General features: G+C 36.5%; 1 protein-coding gene across 5 annotated transcripts in view; it reads left to right on the forward strand.

Moving 5' to 3' along the window:
• SRBD1 (S1 RNA binding domain 1) overlaps positions 1 to 16,040 on the forward strand; it is a 123,230-nt gene that overhangs the window by 34,796 nt on the left and 72,394 nt on the right. The window lies entirely within an intron of this gene.

The following is a 16,040-nucleotide window of genomic DNA, read 5'->3' on the forward strand; positions in this document are numbered from 1 at the left end:
TATTCTTCTGTTGGTTTGGAGGGAAACTGTGCTATATCACTTTCTCTTCTACCATGCAGAACCCTTCTCTTTTTTTAAATTCCCATCTCTATTTTTTTCTAAGGAATTTTTTTTATTTGCCTTGGATTATCTTTTGTGCTGACATTTAACATCAATATTTAGTTTTCAGTGTCTTAATATACTGAAATAAGTTTTTTATATTTTTTAAGAAGGTTATGGCCTTTTGCTGTTCAAACTATGCTATACATTTAAAAATGCCTTTTTTTCATAAATTAGAAGTGACCTTACAGATATGTTTAACAAATATGTTATTTCTGCTGACTTATCGTGTGATTGCACTAGTTCTTAATTTCTATGATTCCCAAGTAAATTTATGCAAGATTCCATTCTTAAATCACTTTTATTCCAGGAGATGTAGTAAAAGCTTTCTAATTTTATTTTTTTGCAAAGGGATGAGGCTATTCAAGCTTCTGAAAAATTAGGCATCCTCTTTACTGAGTCCAATGCCAAAACAGTAAATGTTTTACCTCATAGAGAGTGCAAAACACTTCAAACTGTGTGGATTTTGGCAAATGCTTAATTTCAATATTGTTCACTTAATATAGCTTAAAAATCCATTATTATAGCAATAAACATTTCATCTGAAGTAGTGGTTTTGTTTATTGATCATATACTACTTTACACAGAAAAAATTATTTATATAATACAGTGATTGTTGTTTTTCTCACTGTTTGCCTCTTCTGATTTAGTATTTTCTCCTTGTTCATAATTCAAGATGACAAAATTTTCCAAGTAGTACTTAAGCTACCAAGTGCTTAGAACTGATAAAAGCTGTTGTGTAATAGGAATTAGTATAAATGCTGTATGGCAGAAGTCAGGTTAGCAAGTTTGTTGCTTTCTCTAGTAGTGACTGATAATTTTTTAACCTTTCACTTTCTCCAAAACTGATATTTGTAGCAGAAATCTACAACTGCAGTTATTTAACATGACATATAATATCCTGAAAATTAACATAATCAGAAATATTTTTCTCTATTTATATATTTATACTGTTATTGGCTTTCTTGTGTTGGGCAAAGAGCTAGTCCATACTTCAGAATTTGTGTGCAGATCATTAAGTACTTCACATTAAAGCAAAGTGATTATTTTTTCTTTGTACTTCATGCTGTAGGTGACATCTGGGGCTCTTAAACTTTGTATACTCCTATTTGTGTGTGAGATTACAGACAGGCTGCATTTGCAGTGCTTGTCTCTCTTTTTTGTCAGACTGTACTGAGTTTTTTTCCCATAAGGATCAGGGTTTCCATATATCCCTTTCTTATAAATTAGTTTCATGTCATCTCATTGCTTTATCCAGTGTTGGGGTTTCCAAGCCATGCTGCTAAAACCCCCAAGGCAGCTACTTTTTCCTTTTTTGCTCCAGAAAGCATTAATCTCCTGGGTATTTCTTAGTAACAGAAAGGAATGACGAGTTCAGCCATCCAACCCCCACTTCTAATAATCCAGTGAAGTGCCTGGAATTTCTCAGTCTGAGTTAAAAATGTGGTACTTGCTAAATGAGGAGCAATTAGTACAGTGTTCCTGTTTGAGCAGTCGGTGAGAATAGGTGTACATTGGGATAACTGCTCTACGTTTTGAGGGGAACTGTAAAAGGTGACTTGGAAGAATGTGCTCTGCTGATTGTCTTCTTTTTAAATAGTCAAGTCCTCTAGAGTATGTGCTTTCAGATCACAAACATCTTTTCTGCTTCCATGATCAAAATCTTCCCCAGATTAGGTTGTTTTCTCATTATAGGCTTTTTTAAAAAAATATGAGCACTTTGTTTATAAATAGGCTGAATACGTATCTCTCATCAGTTCTGTGGAAACCTGTGTGTGCTTTTGGATAAAGTTTTTTAATTGTTTTTCAGTTAAAATCTATACGAAATAATTTCAGCCATTGTTGGAACAGTTAATTCTTAAAGAAGGCCTGCTTCAGCAGGTTGCAGTTGTAAGTAAAGAATGGATTTGCTAACCAATATAGTTTTTGAACTGTGGGGAAAACAAAGCAACGAAGAACCCCGAACAAAACAACCTAAACCCCCTAGAACAAAAAACCCCATCCAGTACTTGAACTGTAACAGAATGAGTCAGTTGCATCTAACATGATACCATTTCCCAAGCTCTCAGCTTCTCACAGGGATGCAGTGAGCTGCATCAAGGTGGAAATCCTTGCCCAGAAAAACAGCTCAACTTATTGCTGTATGCAAGTTTTAGAGAATTACTACTTGTATCTGTGTTGAAGTTTTTTTCTTCTTTAAAGGAGTCCAAATGAAAAGGGGCTTGGCAGATGAGGTTGGACACTCACCATAAGCTGTTGTTCAGAAGGGTGAATGATGGGGAAGTACTACAGATTTCAGTTTATATTAGCAGTGGAGAATAGGATCAGGAGTGATTATAAAAAAAAATTAAAATCTGCTCATAACTTTCTGTCCAGTGCATCATGTAGAGCTTGGAATCATGCATTTCCAGGGAAGTGAGACAATTATAGAAGTAATTTGAGAAAGGTGTGTTCAGTTGGTGCATGCACAAATAATGAAGGCTAAAGATAATATATGAAAAGCAAGTGATTAAAATTAAAAGTACTTAGCAATGGCAAATACAAACTGCATAGAGTTTTACTGAAGTTTCCCAAAGAGAAGACAAATCAGTGAAGACACTAGTAAGTAATGAGGCATATGGCATGATTTTTCATGTGGCTTTAAAATCTGTCTGGACACAGCTTGACAGTTTTTGATTTAAAGCAAATATTTTTCACTATTTTTGTAACTGATGTGCTTTCAGATAGCTACATCCAACCTAAATAACTACAGGACTTTCTTTTCCTTTTTTTTTTTAAATGTAGTTTCCCTTTTAGAGCTGTGTTTATTGACTTAGATTAGAATTGGACTAGAGCCAGGGACAGTCATATCTAGTCTTTGGGTTTTTTGTTACAAATCAGTTTTTGTTACAAGGTTCAATAAATATTTTTGATTATTTATGTTAGTTCTATTGTGAGTTCTTGCCAAAGATACATTGTATTATAACCAAAACAGATGTTCTAGTTTTGACAAGTGTATTTGTTTTAACAGGACCAGAAATGTAAATGAAATAACATTGTGTTCAGCATTAACATGGCAGATGATGAACTTTCAGGATTTCATTGGCCTTTTTGGATTAAATGAAAATCTTGAAAAAATATTTCAGGAATCTGTTTTTCTTTGGTTGCTGTCAGTTTGAGGCATCTTGGAAATGAAAGCTATCTGAATGACAGGTGAACTATGCTAAAGCAGGACAAAACAGACAGCTCAGTCTTTGTATTTGGCAAATTCAAATCACAATTTCTCTTTCAGCCTTAATGGTTTTGTTGTCACAATGCAAGCATTCTTACTGGTCTGACTCTTATGTGCTTGCTGCATTAATGCACACTCAGAGTAAAGTATTTCAGCTTGTATTTAAAAGGAAGTTTGATAAGTGTCAGGGATTGTTAATTGTTTTCAACATGCAGCATGGAATGCAGCCAGGCAAGTGTATTTTTTGTTGTTGTTTAAAAGGGTTGGTGTTTAATTTCTGTCTGCTTGGTTTTAAACTTGCAAAATCGTTTTCTGCCACTTAATAGCAAAATCTTTTCTTTCAAGACTTTATAAGCAATGTAATTAATAATTTACTGCTGTTTAAGTTCAAACACTTCTGTACTATGACAAATAGGGAAAAGTCTGTAATGTCTTGTAAAGTTCTCACTGGGTTTTCTTTAAAGTTTAAATTATCTGCTTTAGAATACTTAGAAATGTTCTGCTAAGGTGGAATAAGACTGTAATACCTTTTGAAGTTGGACCTTGGTGGCAAGAAATTGATTTAGAAATGTTTGTTCTACGGGATTTTAGGTCCGCTTGTATTTTATAGGTGTCTGCACATGCTTTAAATATCCTTTTCAATTTAAATGTGTGTTTTATGTTGTTGAATATCTACATTATGCTCTCTCAGCTTTAACAAATGCCACTTTCAAGTTCCATGCCTCTATGTTTCTAATGTTACACTAGCTTAATTCCCATTACTTTTCTGCTTCATAGCACTCGCAGTTTGAAAGGGACCTAACATTTGGGTTCACATTATGATAATTATGTTTCAAAGCAGTGTGGGGGGATTAAGATGTCTGTAGTCTAGTTGCCGAATAAAGTTCAGAACTACTTGTAAAACTTGTTTGAGGGGTTAGCAGAAGTGGTTTTATTTATTCAGTGCTCATGCAGCATTAATCCGTATTTCATCAGGTACCCACAGTGCTGTAACTCTAGATATGACCTTGGGACTTAATTTACCCCATCTCAGTTTTCCTTATTAATGTGCCATGAAAGAGGTACATGAAAGATAGCCAACTTCAAAGCACCTTTTCAAATAAAGTGGTTGATATGAATCCTCTGGTATTTAGCACTGTCTGTCAAATGTTTCAGCTGGTTTGCATCCTTTTACAAGCTATTGCTTGCTGCATTAATGCAGTTGTTTCAAGTCTGTTGAGAGTATGAAGGGGGTAGGGATATGGGAAACTTTAGTCCTATTTCTTTTTGATTGTGTTTCCTTTAAGCTGTTATTTTTGTCTGTTAAGCTATATAACTCTCTTGATGACACATTTATGTACACACACCTACACACCTTAGGTCATTAGTTGTCTGATCCAAAAGGTGGAAAGTAGTTTGGAAAGTTTTGGCTAAAGGAATACATATTCAGCGGAAACAATGCACACATCTGAAATGTGCACTGAAGCACCTTTGTTCTGCTTTCATCTCTTTCAAGCTCTAGTGAAGTCATGAGAAGTCCTAAACAGTGAAGAACTACTTTGAGGAACAAAGAGGTTTAAAATATGTGTGAAGAAGACATAGTCAATGAAAACATTCTAAATTATGCAGTGATTTCTAGCCAAACTGTCTTTCCTCCCTTACTTACGTTCTGTTGTGATTATTTACCACAGCTGAATGATCATGCGTACTTCAAATGAAAAATCATTTCGCATGTACTTATATTTAGAGGAGACAGTCCTGTAAGTTGAAACTTCACTCTGCACAGAGATGACTTCCTCCTACTATTCTTGGTTCTTCACAACTTGGGTAGTAATTTATCTATTGTTTAGTACAACATGGACAGGAATGAGTGACTGCATTTAAAATAGGATGCAGTTCTTGTTCCTGGTGTATCCATAGACTGGTATCTCTGTTGAGTTGGACCCAAACTATATTCAAAATGGGAAGTTCAGAGGTGATCTTTGCCTTTGAAGCAAGCAATCGCCTCTGCCCCATCTGTAGCCACCTGTACCATCTCTAGCTGTATTTTTCTGAGGGGTAGGAAGGAAAATGGGTAAGCAGTGAAGTTGTGGGTGGGCAGGTGAAGCATGAGATGTTAACTTTTGTCTTGCATAGCATGAATTTGAAACTTTATGAAGCAAACGGTATAAATGATACACTTAATTATGGAACTGTCTTTGATACTTAAGAAAAATAATTCATAGTTTTCAGGGTGAGAACAAGGACTCACTGGAATGATTTCAATGTAGTTAAAGAGATAATTAATTCCTTTAAGTTCAGAAAAAGAGTAAGTTGCATATGGAATCTAGATTTCAGCAATGTGAAGGCAGGGGGTCAGGAAGCAAATGTTACTAGTGAAAGAAATCTAAATCTTAATGAAAAAGTCAATTTTTCCAGAACACTGGGACATGTCATTTGACTTGTGTCCAAGGGAATCTCTGGTAGAACAGTCTGCGGGGAGAGAGGAAAGTTTTGTGCAACTTCCCTTCTGTGTTTTCTCTTTCTAAGAGTTCATAAAAGTTATGCATTCTCAATATGTAAATATCTTCAAGCCTTCATGGGTACTAAATAAATAGAAGAAAGGCAAGATTTTAGGATGAAAAGCCATTAAATGTGTGAAAACATGACTAAGGGCCGTAATGCATTCTCTTAAGTTAGAAATGTACTGATCTCAAATATACTTTTGCAAATCAGATAATTACAGTGAGAACATGATAAATTATTTCCTTCCTTTGTTTTCTCACGGAGAAGCCATTTATATTTAGGATTTCAAAATGAATTCTCTATTTTTGATTTTCTGTGCCCCACTGAGCAGTAATTTGAACACAGGCTGTTTTCTTATAGATCTTTGTTATTTTCAGATTAATGAAACAACTTTTAAGATAATCAGTGTGACTTCATCTGGTATGGCAGTGCAACAAAAGTCAAGTAAAAAGGGAAAATCCTCCAAAAATATTTGTAAACACAAAACAGGAAGTTGTTGGGAAGGTAAAAGGTTATTAAGAAACGCCAGAGAAAGAGGATGCAGTGACCAAGAGCCGCCATTTCTACACAGAGTGTACCTGTCAGGTCCTTGGGGGCAGTTTTGGCATGTGTGTATTGCATGAAATATGTTTGTACAGCAAAACTAGGAGTTTTCCTAAAATTCCATTAAGACAAAATCAGATTTAGTCTTAATTTAAATGTGCAGCACAAGACTAGTAAAACTATACTGTGAGTAGGGGATTTTATCTTTTGGGTATGCTTGACTTCATTAGTAGAAGTCTTTAAAACTATTCTCACTTCACATTGTGTGCTGGTCAGTGTTTACAATGCCTTCTCCTTTCTTAAGGGCTTTCTGTGTTAACAAATTCATCTGGCCTAAAGTCTCTTGTTCAAGGCTATTTCCAAAGCCCAGAAATAAAAAAGATTTTAATAAATTTAAGGAAGATGACTACATCTGAATTTTCCTAGATTGCTCCAGTCAAACAAAGGAGAGCAACAAGGATGGTGAAGTGTCTAGGGGGGAAGCCATACAGGAACAGTTGAGGTCACCTGGTCTGTTCAGCCTGGAAGAGACTGAGGAGAGACCTCATTGCACTTACAACTTCCTCATGAGGGGAAGAGGAGGGACAGGCACTGATGTCTTCACTCTCATGACCACTGACAGGACTTGAAGAAATGGTCCAAAGCTGAGTTGGGAGGTTTGGGTTGGATATTAGGAAAAGGTTCTTCACCCAGAGGCTGTTTGGGCACTGGAACAGGCTCCCCAGGGAATGGTCACAGCACCAAGCCAGACAGAGTTCAAGATGTGTTTGGACAATACTATCAAGTGCATGGTGTGACTCTTGGGGATGGTGGTGTGTAGAGCTGGGAGTAGGGCTTGATGATCTTTGCAGGTTCCTATCAACTCAGCTTATTCCATAAAAGAAAACCAGTTAATTTCTGTGTCTGATATTTCTGAGAAGACAAGTTACATAACAGGACAAAATGAAGTTTATTTCAGACTAAAATTATTTAGATTATTATTTAATGTGGTTACAACACATTTCTGTGCTTTTTGTTCAACACCACAAGGTTCTTACCAGTTTATTATCATAGAAAGAAGGCTCTTATTTAGCAGAATGAACATAATACAAGATGATAGTATAATATGCCCACTCCTTCCATAATTGCTGTGTTTATTTGGTTCAACATCCTTTTTTCTCTCAAGAGTTACCAAACCATTCTTCATTGCTGTTGACACACTCTTACCATGTTTGCAGTATCAGTGGAGATGCCAATGGATGGAACTTTAAAATCACCGTGAAAGGCTGTGTGCAGGTCTCAGCACTGTGTGCCTTCTTGGCAGGAGAAGACAAGGAGCCTTTTGTTAAGAGGTATCTGAGTGACAGGGTCAAGAGATGGCTCAAGGAGTGCAAGAAGCTTGAGGAAGTGATGCAGAAAGAATGAGTACAACCAGGGAATGGGTGGCATAGCACCTTGAAGGTGCTTCCTCTAGACAGAGACACTGAAGTACAGCCTGCAGGAACTTTGTGCAGCTGTGACCTCGTGTGAGCTGTGTGTCCCTTGCCTGTTCAGTGCAGCAGGTTACGTCAAGAGAAATTTCCCACTCCTGTTCTCTGATCATTTGTGAGTATGAATGAATGGTGTTCAGTCCAAGCTTAAAGCTGAGGTTTGGACTTCGGCTGAAAAATGCAACCTAATGACATAATGTTGCTCTTCAGACTGAGCATTGGAGAAGACTGCTCTAGCAGCTGCACATATGAGTTTTTTCCAATACCATGTTTATTAATTCCTTTTTAAACTGGAGTAAGCTAAATACCCTTGTTTCATATATCTCCAGAGTGTGTTTGAAAATACTGTCTATTAATCAGAAGGCATGGAAGGTTAGAATTTGATCCATTAGTGTGAAGTCCTGCTTGAAGAAAATGAGTGAAGCTTTAATAATCCAAGACTTAATTGCTCCAAACTTGGTATTGATACAGGTACCAAACAAACAGAAAAGCTTAAACTTTCAGCTAAGCTGCAGCTGCTGCAACTTCTTAAGACCTTCCAAAATGAGCATGTGTGGTTCTGTAGTTTCAGGTGGCTTTTTTTTTTTTTTTCTTTGAAGTAATGTGTCTGGTCAACCTTAGTTTCTGTCATAGTGGAAATGGAATGTAGTCATATTTGGATGTTACTTGATAGAACAAATTGAGAGAAAGTGACTGAGCTGAATAATGATGGGTTTTGGATGTATTTTTAATTTGCAGATCATTGAAATTTACTTATGGCTGTGTAAAAAAAAATCACTCCAGAGACTCTAAGTCTACTTGCAGTGGGCTGTGCTCTTTCATGTCCTATTTTAAATGTCTCGGAAGTAGTCTGTGAACCACAGGTTGAAAACCATTTGGTTTGGACCTGAAAATAACAGAAAGTGCAAAGTATTTTACATAGATTAAATCCTGCTTCTCATTTGTATTTGTGGCAATTTAATTATGGAAAATTGGGGTGTGATTCTTGTTACCCATGTATGCATTTTAAGCTGCTGGTCTTCACCCATTGCCTAGATGAAATAGAATTGCTCCACGCTAGTATGGTATTGTCATGCCGACAACAAAATCTTTGATACTGGAAGTGAATGTAAATTAAAATCATTAAAATGTTACTTTGTTTTGTGTCAATATGGCCTTTCTAAAATAAATGATGCTGTGGCATTTGCAATATTACTCCATTATCCTTCTTATACATAAGAGACATCAGGAATACATTTGTGTGTTTTAAGTTGACAGTGTCATGAAATAGCTATTGGTAATTGGCAATTGGTAAATTTTCAGTAGTAAAGATTGAGAAACTTTATTTAGGCTCCCTATTATGTAAAGAAGTTCCAACAGGAGTTATTTGTGAAATCCTGTCAGGAGTTAATTTAAATGGAAGCATGCAAATATAGTGTGATTGATAGTGAGAGCATCCAGATTAAAATTATATAAATAGAAGATGATTTGTAATGTACTGAGACTGAGTGTTATTGCACAGTCAGAGCTGGTTGTATATTTGGATAGTGTTTTGTCTTCAAGTAGACATTCTGTAAGAACCTAATGGAGAAATAAGCATTTTTCCGTTTGTGTGAGTTTGCCAGTAATATGTTTTTACTTAAGCTGAGATTCTGCCAAACTTCATACCTATTCATTTGTAAAACCACATTTGCTGTTCTGCATTTCAGCTCTTGCTGGGCATCCTTTATTGTTGTGAGATGTGATATATGGATTTACTTATTTATTTGAACTTACTGTGCTATTATCTTTGATGCTGATAGCAGAGGCTTAGAATAGACACTTAGATTACATTCAGCTGCCAAACATTAGATATCTTCATTTCAGTGTCTTCTAGCTGTCAGAGGAATGAAATTTTTCGTCCTATATCATAAATGCTCTTATGTGGGGAAATGTTTCTTTATTCTTTGAAGTATCAATACTGTTGAGGTCTGGTAAAAATGAAAGTTTATGGGCAGATTCTAAGTTTAGATAGAAATCTCCTCCAAAAATATTTTCAGGTTTATTTTTAGAAGTAAACCTCAGGAAATTGCCTCCTGTACTACTGCTAACAAGTTCCCCCAGTACTAGGAGAGCAACTGGTGCAACCTTTAATTTAAACCCAAAAAAAGACAAAATGCATTGGATTTTAGGAAGATTTGAATATTGAACATTTATGACCTCTAGATGTCTGATAGCCCAAAATCTTCCAGGACTGAGAAGCAAATGCAACGTGTCTGTCAGGAAATCAAGAGCTCTTACCCTCTGCAGTTACCTGAAATTGCAATTTCTCTTTCTGATTTCAGACTATCGGCTCTTAGAGGCTGTTGGCAGTGCAGGAGCAAGTGCTGCCCATGTTGCACTGTCCCTCAGAGTAATTTTGTGTGACGCTGAAACTGGGGGTTATTCTTGCCTGGACTCATTTAAAACTTTTCTTATCAACAAAGTGCTTGGCAGTCTTAAGAGCTTCATGAAAGAAGCCACAGCAACAGGAGATACTTCAGCACACTTATGCTTTTTTCAGAGTGTGAGAGGCAGAGAATATAGACATGCTGTGTGTCTCAAAGGGACTTTTGAGTAGGTTATTTCAGCTTGAAAAGGGATTAGACTTAGATGACTGCAGTGTCATGTGTCTGTAACTGAAGGTGCCTGTTGAGGATAATTCCTTTCTATAACTGAATCCCAGCAGTTTTGTCAATGATGAGTAAGTGGAGAGAGGGACAAATGATCCGTTTGTCATGGTGAGAGATACGGAGGCGAGAAACTGTTCCTGAACGGAGACATCAAAATGCACAAGCTGCATGAAGCATCTTCTTCAGTACCCACCCCTCCTGCAGCAACAGTGAGCAAGTGCAGGGGAGAGGGCAGAGAAGAGAGAGTTATGCTGTCTTTCTTCTTCCTTTTCAGTTTTGGGGGCAGACTGGTGTTGCTTGGGTGACTCCATGCATGGTTGTAATCACATCCATCTAGCAGTAATCCATGTTTAGATATTTTCCTTTCCTTATAATGCCTAATGCTCCTGAAAGTGAATTTGTTGCTCATGTAGAAATAACATTCCTGCTTTAGTCTTATTTGCAATTGCAACTAATATCAGTTTCTAATTAAATCCGATTTTTTTATGTAGCAGCAAATACTATTCAAACAGCTCATTTGTCTGTGGATGTTCCTAAATAAAAAGCCTGGAGGTGGGGGCAATGATGTCTGTCTATAAGCAGTTATAGTTACTGTTTATAATAAATTGGTTTTTCACATAAAACTTCTCTCTCAAACCTAATTAAATTTATATTTTCGAAAACTTCTTTGGCAGCCAAGGCAACATGTCTACTGCCTGTTCAGTTCTTGTGTTGTGTTGAACTAGAACTAACATTTAGATAGAATACATTTTGACATTTGAATTTGATGTAAATGTTTCAGGGAAACATGCATCCTCCATGGGTGATTCTCCTGTCACCATTATGATGTCGTACTGTAAATATACTTTGTAAGTGGGCTTTGAGTAAAATCAGTGATGCTTTTATTGCTTGTTCCTGGTCTATTTGTCCTCATAGTATAAAATTACAGCTCCAAGATACTTTTTTTCTTTTTAATTGAAGTTATTTTCTAGAAGTTCGTCATTTTTAAGTAAATCAAAGTGGGTATTGCTGTGTTACTTCTCAGTGATTATGTCTCTGCAAAAGGATATGTTAACTAATTTTCTGCTGTAAGAGTAAATAGAGACATTGTCAATTTGAATATTTTAAAATTAAATAATTTTGATACCATGATATGGTATATTTTTAATATATCCCATTTTTCTACCTAACAAGAACAGTAAAAAAGACTTTTAAAAGAATGTTTAACTCTTTTTAAAGGAATCCTTAAGGCTCTCCTATTGACTGTTCCTCTTGTTAACCCCTGCTCCTGTATGGAAATGGCTCTGCCATCGCCTTGCTGCTTGTACCTGAGTGTCCACAGGCACTTGGTGCTGCCTTGGTTGTAGCTTTGTCCTTGGGGAGCTGGTTGATGATCTCATGGCCTTTGTGGAGAAGACCACTCGCTCAGTGGAAAGTCTGAGCTCATTATTAGCAGATCAAGCTAGAGGAAATTATTTTTCCTCTTAATGGCTTCTCTTTGGTAAAGCAGTTAGGGTAGATTGTAGGTTACTGGACTTCTTACACTAACAGGAATAATGTTTTCTGATTGACACAAGATTTTAAGCCTGGGGTTGTTCTGGTGCTACATGAGAATAAAAAAGTGGTGGCACCTAATTCAAAGCAGATTCTTTTCAGTTCTATGGTCTGTAGGAAATTTCTTCCACGTTTTTATAAATTAAAGATACAGATGAAATGCTGATTTGTGTCAATACACTTTATTTAGTGTGTGATGCATAAAATGCAAAATTAATTATTTTTGGTTCAACTGTAAATATGAGCCATTATGATGCAAAGCTAGTCTGTGGTTCATATGAAGTCGTGGTAAGATAAAATTTATAATTAGTACAGCAGACTTCAAGCGAGATGCTTTCTTTATGTAAGTTGTCTTTGGGTCATCTGAAACACCAGTTCTAGCACTCAGTGCAGGTTGAAGTCTTAGTGATTACAACAGGTCTTGTCAGAATTTTAATGGAGTATGTATGGTTTGAAATCATGTCTATTCCTTATTTATAAAGTTTTTGTAGGTTAGTTTCCATTGGATTTAATGACAGAATACAAGTTTGGGGTTTCTTCTTTAGTATGTTACACTTAATATAATTAGACTGCATAACTCACATCTTGCATGTGGTGATGGTGATGTTGTGAGCTTTTATGTACTTCAGAGGAAGTCAAGACTTGGAGCTTGTGAAATGTTTGTTCTAGTTCTCAGGGTTTGATTACAATCAAATCCAGGACATGCCAGTTTGTGGTATTAGTAATCTTAAAGCATTATTTATATATTTTTAAGAAAGTATTTCAACATCTTGACAGAATTCTGAACATACCCATCTGTGACTAATTTTATAAAACAATTTCAAATATATAGTTTAGAAATAATTACATGGCATTTCAGGATTAAATTTTCCTTTATGCAAATTTATATTAAAAAAAAAAGGATAGTGGAAATTTGATCCTTAATATTAAAATCTACACCAGCAGTTCCTTAATGCAATATGAATCTGAATTTAGCTGTTTTGTTTATGCTTAGACTGGGAAGCCTGTGGGGGCAAAGGGGAGTATTTAATGTTAGTGCCTTGTTCTTTTGATGGAGGAGGAGTCTGTTAGCCCATGCCTGCAGTGGATGTGGGAGCTCCTGTCAGCCTGATCCCCAGCTGGCCAGTCCAGGCCCGGGGCTGGTCCCACGCAGATCGGGGCTGTGGTGCTGTGCATAGTGCTGCTGGTGTGCGAACACGAGCCTCACGCTGCTCTGGCTCAGGGCTCTGGGCACGCTGACAGCCCAGCACTGCTGGCCTGGCTTCCAGGGGCAGACTGAGGACAAGGCTTGGCTCTGCCACCTCCTGCAGTAGCCAGCAGAGCTGAGCAGGCGCCCGGGGGCAGGAGATGCTCTGCCCTATTAAAGGGTGCTGCGTATCCCACCCTGGCATATGTTCTCCATAACCCCCCGTAGGAGCTGTCTGCATCAGCCAGAGCCCTCCAGGCTCTGCACTGCTGTGCTGCCATGGAGTCTCTCTCAGATTACCTCTGGTTCTCATCTGGACAATGATTGTTTTAATATTGTGCTGTCTCTTCCATTGCACTGATCTCCAAATTGTTGTTTTGTTGGTTTTGTTGTTAATTTTCTTTAAAGTAACAGCTGTTAATTATCAGCTCCAAGAACAGTCTTAACAGTTTAACATCAGACAGTGGAAATTAAGTGGACCTGCTCTGTTCCTGCTGGAATCAGCAGGGCACATATTTCCATTAATTTAATTTTCAAACAATTTCATGTTTTCTTTTTGCTTACAGCATTTGAGGAAGCTGGGATTGTTTAGCGAGTTCTCAGTGCAGCACTGTTTTTGAAAACAGAGTTTTGACTCTTAAAATCTCCATTAATTTATGCCCCACTGTTCCACAGCAAGTATATGCTTTTCTTAAATGTATATTTAGTGCTAAATTTTTAACCTGCCATTAAAAAAAAACTTGGAACCTCAGCTTAATACTATCAAAACATCACATCTTCGCTACAGAGGATCCAAATGTTCTTGTTAATATGTAGTAGGTTTTAGAGTTTCTGCTCATGGAAATATTTGAAACTGGACTGGACACAGCCCTGAGCAAGTTGCTTTGATTCTCCCTGCTTTGAGTGAGTGTTGGACTAGTCAACCTCCACAGGTGATTGTGACTGTGATTCAACCATTGTGATTCTAAAGCAGTTTCCAAAAGCTGAAGTAATCATTCCAAGACCCTCACTCTTCAATGGTGGCTTGTCTTGCAGGATCTAGGCATAAGAATAATGAGTAATCCAGAGAAGTAGATGTAGGATAGATGCTCAGTGCTCACATGGCAGGGTGGAAGAACTGAGCATGAACTTCCTGGTGCAAACTTTGGCATTTGTGAGGGAAAACCACATAGTTATATTTGAAAAGGATGAGTTGCCCATTTTAGTTTTGTTACTGCCTTTGTTTAAAATCATGTAACTGACCAACAGCTTCTCAAATGTTTCTAAGAGACTTTCCCATTACGAAGTAGGCTGAGGATGAAAAAGAGGTGTAATAAGGTTAAAAAAAATGCAGGTTCCAAGATGTTCTTCTGCAAAATATGTGTTGTTGGGCACACAGGTAATTAGATTTATAGATGTGTTAATGCACCTTCACACTATTGTAAGTAATTCTTTAGCTAGAATTGTAGCTGATTATTTAAATGCTGTGTAGCATATCTATGACAGGAGAATCATTTTGAAAATTGTGGTGTAAAAAGTAGGATATAAGATGCATTTTTGTGATTTAGTAGGTATAAGGATCTCTTACTAGAAAGCCATCTTAATCCTGTGCTTACATATTTGGATACCTAATAAAACAAAAATACTATAGTTGGGATTTTCTTTTCAAGTCTAAAAGTAATTGGTTAGAAATGAAGCATGATAAATTTCTGTTCAGAAGATTTTTTTTCTTAAGTGATTGAAGTAATTGTAACTAGATGAAAAATGTCTTTTAAATGAAGTGGTCTTTCAGCATATGTTTATGCCAGTTCTAGTGATATTATTCATGGAAAGTCTCCTGTGTGGACCTGTCACAACCTAAGGGAACAAATTATTCCCTTTTAAGCGAAGGGGAAAAGCAAATATAACTGCCTAACTGAACTTTTATTTCACTAATTCCAGATAACTATTTTTGTCATTTTCCCCCCCACTTTTGGTTACAATCTTATGAAAGGAGTTTGCTGACTGTAAAAACATGCAATTCATTAATGTATTTCAAGTTTATGGGGATTTGGTCATTATTTTATTTGAGGGTTTTTTTACACAGAGGTTGATAGATCTGTTTGTAAAACAAAATGGATGAGAGGGTATCCCCTGTTGTAAATGGTTAAAGGATAAAAATATAATATACCTAATGTTTAGCTCACTTTCATTTGGAGGCATTTTACTCAGATTTCTTAATGTAGATGCCCAGCAGCTGCATATGAGAGAAGTAAAATAATAATATTTAAAACTTTGACAATGAGGAGACCAGAGGAGTAATGGACAAACCATAGAGGCCTAAAAAGAGAAGAATGGGTAATTTAATAACAAGGCACTCAATCTACTTATGTTGCTCTACAGACATTTGAGTACATCTCCCTGCCTTTAAATCTGTCTGAGAAAAGTAACTGAGCTATTAAAAGTGCTTGTTAAGGTAAAGTAAGCTTCAACTGATTTTTTTGGTTTTGGGTTGTTTTAGTTTCATATGAAAAATGTTACCTTTTTCTGAAGAATGAGTAACCTACTCTTTTTCTTAACTTTCTTGTTTGATTTTTTTCCTGTCTGTTGCTATAATCCTTTTTATACTGAATGTTCTAGTTCCTTCAGAGGGATTAATAGATTTTGCTGGAAACACTAAACTAGTACCTCAGTTTTACAACCTTTTTTCAATGAAGAAAAATATTTTTCTTGATGTGCAGAATGGAACAATTCCTGATAATTGTCAGCTTTGAACAGTTATAAACTAGATCATGGGAAAATATCAAAGGAACTGTATTGTCCTGGGAAACCCCCAGCAAATGAATACTTAAAAAATTGGAAGTGCATTGACATGATTTAATTTGTAGAAGGGATTTTTGAAAAGTAGAAGCATATAATTTTGATTG

Source organism: Taeniopygia guttata, chromosome 3, assembly GCF_048771995.1.
Source record: "Taeniopygia guttata chromosome 3, bTaeGut7.mat, whole genome shotgun sequence".
NCBI lineage: Eukaryota > Metazoa > Chordata > Aves > Passeriformes > Estrildidae > Taeniopygia > Taeniopygia guttata.